This window comes from Echinops telfairi, unplaced genomic scaffold (genome assembly GCF_000313985.2).
Source record: "Echinops telfairi isolate 266 unplaced genomic scaffold, ASM31398v2 ScPeMD7_7457;HRSCAF=8495, whole genome shotgun sequence".
Taxonomy (NCBI): domain Eukaryota; kingdom Metazoa; phylum Chordata; class Mammalia; order Afrosoricida; family Tenrecidae; genus Echinops; species Echinops telfairi.
The window spans coordinates 33,190,338-33,195,040 of record NW_022111357.1 but is presented as its reverse complement, the minus strand read 5'-3'; positions in this window follow the sequence as shown (position 1 = coordinate 33,195,040).

The window sequence follows — 4,703 nt, the reverse complement described above, 5'->3', positions numbered from 1 at the left end:
GGGGCGGGGCTTGGGGCGGGCCCGGGCATCGGGGCGGGGCCCGACCGTGGGGAAGTGAGTGCGGACCTCCAGGTGGCTGGCTTTGCTCAAGGCCGCTTCCCTTCCACCTGGAGGCGGAGCGGAAAAAGACAACTGGTCTCCACGAACGACCTCGAAAGGATTCCTATCGTTTTAGGGACGCTCAAAGCGGACAGGTTAGGGTTGCTGGTAAGGACCAGATTTAGGGCACAAACAAAAAAACACCCCCATGGAGACAATTCTGATCCGTAGCGACCTTATAGGACAGAGTAGAACTGTTCCTGTGGGTTTACCAAAGACTGTGACTCTACAGGCATAGAAAGCCTCATCTTTCTCCCGCAGAGCGGCTGAGTGGTTTCGAACTGCTGACTTTGAACTTTGTAGCCCAGCAAATAAACCGCTAGGTGCCACCAAGGGTCTTGAGGTGAAGGGCATAGCAGGGCCCGAAGGGCAATGACACCTACCCCTACCCTTAGTTGCCTAGCCAAGACCCAGCAACCTCAGAGGCCAGGACAGTCTCCCACCCCCACCCCTCCAAGCCTGAGAGCAGCCTCCCAACCCTATGGGAGTAATAGTGGGCCCTTCTAAGTCACCAGCTGTGTGCCAAGCTCTGGGCCAGGTGTGCCCAAGGCTTATCTCACTGAACCCTCAAAACAATTCCATGAGTTGGTGGCAGTGACTGCCCCCCTTTTACAGAAGAGCCAACCAGAGGTTCAGAGAGAAGCTAGCTGCCTGAGCCACATGGGGTGGGGTGGGTTCTGCCACTCCTGCTCTTGCTCCTGAGCCCTCCAGAGCTCTGGGTTCAATCTGAAGACCGTGAAGCTTCCTCAACGATAAGGATAAAATAACTATTAACGTGGATTGAGTGCTTATTTTGTGTCCAACGCTGATTACTTCTCTCACTAACCCAAGGAGCTAAGTAGCCAGTTACAGCCCCGCTTGACAAATGAGGAAGTGGGCCCAGAGATGTTCCCAAGCTCAGGAAGGTCACACAGCTAGAACTGAGAGCCAGCTCTGACTCCTACCTCTTACTAGAGGCCTTCAACCTGCTGGGTCCTTACTTGCCAGGTGGAAAAACTAAGGTCAGAGAAGAGGTCGCAGAGTAACAGGCCACAAGTAGGGCCCAAAGTCCAAGGGACCTAGCTCTGACCTCCAGGGATGCACGTGCTGGTTAGAGACCACACCCAACTGCTGATACGCAGAACCAGCCAGCAGCGGCACTGTTGGCAGCTCGGTACTGAACACCTGCCCACACATCCACACACAGCCAATTGAGCCTGTGCCCTGCCACTTGTACCTGGACGCAGGAATGGGAGGGAGGAAGTAGCCTGACAGATTCGCCCCTGAGGGGAGTCCAGGTGCACAGCAGATACCAGGCCCTTTAATAAGCTCCCCAGGGCTCTGCTGCCCCTGAAAATGTGGGTGCCTGTGGGGTGGTCTGTACCCAGGGGGTTGCATTTCATCAGATGGCAATGCTTAACTCAAAGGGATTGAGGAGGGGTGTTTACTTCAGCAATTGCGGGTCCTGACTGCCCATTTGGGGCACAGAGTCTGATCAATACTTGGGACCCCCTAGGAGAGGGTCACTTCCATGTGGAACCAGGCAAGCAGCTCACTAGCTTGTAGGGGTGTCCACCTGCTCCTTGCGATGTAACTGTTGCTGCTGCTGCTGTGCCTCTTGGGGTAAGCCTGGGGGTGGAGGGGTCCTTCTCTTGAGGCTGCTCAAGCAGCTTTCCAGGCACTTGCTTATAAAGGGCCCCTTTGTGCGGTTTCTGGGGTGGGGAGGCTGGAGCCCAACAACTCTTGGGGGTGGGGCTCTCAGGGCACAGTGGGCGGGGCGGGGGTTCAAGCATGGCCCTCCCTCCATGGTAACCCAGCTGCCTCATGGGGGTCACAGGACAAGTCACGCAGCGGTACCCTGATGCAGAGCCAAAGCTCGAAGAAGTCTCGGAGGATAGACCGCTCAACACTTTCCCCCTGGGGAAACAGGTTCCCAAAGCCCTTATTTAGTACTGGGGAACCCACCTTATCCACTAAAAATTTCTTGGATAAAAATGCGGGATTTAGGGCTCAGGCTTCAGTGTCTGCCACAGACAAGGGAACTGAAGCTAGGACATAAATGAGGGGGTTTAAAATGATCAGACCCCTCATCCCCCAAAAGCCTCAGTCTCTTCATTTGTGAAATGAGCAGATGTTCCCTAAACCTCTGATAGCCTCTGGGGTCCAAGGGGGCAAAGAAGCTGGGCAGGGGGCAGGGGGCCCAGTCAGCAGGGGGCCACGAGGGAGGGCTGCAGGGACTCATCTGTCATTTCCATCAGGCTCGGCGGTGGCATCTGGTTATTCATATCTTAATCGCATCAGCATGATGGATGGTCCTGGCACCCAGATTACATTATGGGGTTAATTTATTACATTTTTGAATACCGGCTTGCTGGGAGACTGTTTTTCAAAGTTATTTGCATATTTTTCACCATAACGACAATATGTAGGAGGGCATCTGGGAGGGAAGGATGGATGTTTCGGAGCAGCCAGAGCTTATTTGCCGACTGGAGTGGGTCCCTGAGGGTCTGCGATGGGGATGGAGGGGAATCACTCCCCAGAGACATTGAAAGGGGGACGGAGAAGGGGAGCTGCAGACAGCCAATGAGCACAGCCCGCCTGGAGGTTGTGGAGTGCACACACCCACGGGCAATGAACTTGAAACGTCCGCACCCTCAGGGTGCTTTTAAACCCACGTGTGTGCCTCCCAGGCAGGTCAGGGGACACGTCCTCTATCTCACCCCTATCTGAGGTTGCCAGGGCACCAAACACCACGGCGGAGGGCACCCTGTGCCAGAGTGAACCAGCCACATGTCTACCCACTACCCACTGCCTTCGAGGTAATTCTGACCCACAGCAGGCCTATATAAGGCTTCCTAGACTGTACATCTTGAGGCGAGCAGGCAGCCTCGTGTGTCTCCCAAGGAGCAGCAGATGGGTCTGAATTGCCGACCTTGTGATTAGCAGCCCAGTGTTTATCCCACAGCACAGCCAAGGCTCTCGGCCACACATAAGCGAGTAGCGATTCCACTGATACCCTGAGGCTCAGAGGCTCAGTCTGTTGAAGGCACCCCATGAGCAAGGAGTCAATCTCATTCATCATTTTAGTCCAACAACACTCGACCCAGTATCTGATTCTCCATGACTGTGTGTGTTAAACAAATGAATTGGAAGCAAAAAATAAAACCAGGCCGGGAGGGAGTGGGGGGAGCAGGGAGGCAGGACCATAATATAGAGGTTGCCAGTGGCTGATGCCACATGCCTGACTGGACCCTTAACTGAGTCTGGATGACCAAGCCCCTTGCTATGGAGGCTAGGTGAACTCAGGATGACCCTGTCTGCTACAGACTTGACCTGAGCTCCCTATAGTGCTGTCTTGGCTGTTCTCATCATGGGAGCCAATTGTCAGGCCTTTCTAGTGAAGTACCAGTGAGTGGGTTTGAACCCCCAACCTTTCAGTTAGTAGCCAAGGACAAACCTTTAGGACCACCCAGGGACCTTTTTAATACATAATTCAAGCCCCTCACCAATTAGAAGCAGCCAACTGAATCGAAGAGGAAGACAGGGGCTGGCAATGCAAACAAGGTTGCAGTCTGCAGTAGTGACCTTAGACACAGCCCTGGAGGGGGGAGGGAAAGCACTGGAAGGGGGTTGGGGGGTGGAGAGCTTGTACTGCGCTGCTAATCCATGTGCCAGCCTTTTGCCGGGCACTGGAGACCCAGCGGTGAAGGGCATGGAGCTAAGCCCCTGCTCTCTCAGAGCCTGCAATTCAAGTGAGGCAGACAGAAGACCAACATGGGCACATCAGCGTCAGCGGTGTCAGGTGGTGAGAGGGGTCACGAAGAAAAACAAAACACATGAAGGGGAAGGAGCCTCGGCGGGGCAGCAGTTAGACACTCAGCTGCGACTGACACTCACCCAGCAGATCCTCAGGGCCAAGGCCTGCCCATCTGCTTCTGTGAGGACAGCCGAGGATGCCCTATGGGGCGGGGGTCCTTTGTCAGGTGGGTCACGATGGCTGCAAAGCAACTGGATGGTCCAATGAAGGAAGGGTGTTAGTTCCCACAGGTTGTCGAGAAAGGCCTCCGTGGAAGGCCTGTGGGAACAGAAGGATTTCTCTCAAGCTGTCTCCCCCCAAAATATGTACCAGACTTAGCTGCTTGAGAATGACTGTCCACTAGGCGGTCAGCGAAAGTAGGTCAGAGGTTATTCTCCTGAACATCAGCCATCTAGAGCAACCAGACTGTATAGTCTGACTCACCCTAAGTAGGGCCCAGTCCCTTCTGCTATTGTTCCCTTGAAGCAGTGCCCAAAGGCAAGCCCGGGACCCCTCTAAGATGACTAAGCTTATCGAGTCCAGGAAGCACTCATCTTGCGACACATACTCCCCTATTCCCTCCCTTTACTATTGTATGTTCACCCCTAGGTCATCCCCCTCCTATTGCTTGTATTGTCTATGTTACAACCCCTCCCTATGATGTAGGTTGTTATCTGCTATCAGGGGGCTTGCATGCCTCCCAGGATAGAAATTGTCTGTTTTATTGTATGAGACACCAGAATGATCAAATCCGCCCAAGGATGAATTGTATTGCCCCTTTCTGTGACGTGTGATTCTATAATGATGTCCCCCTAAAGTGATATGATGC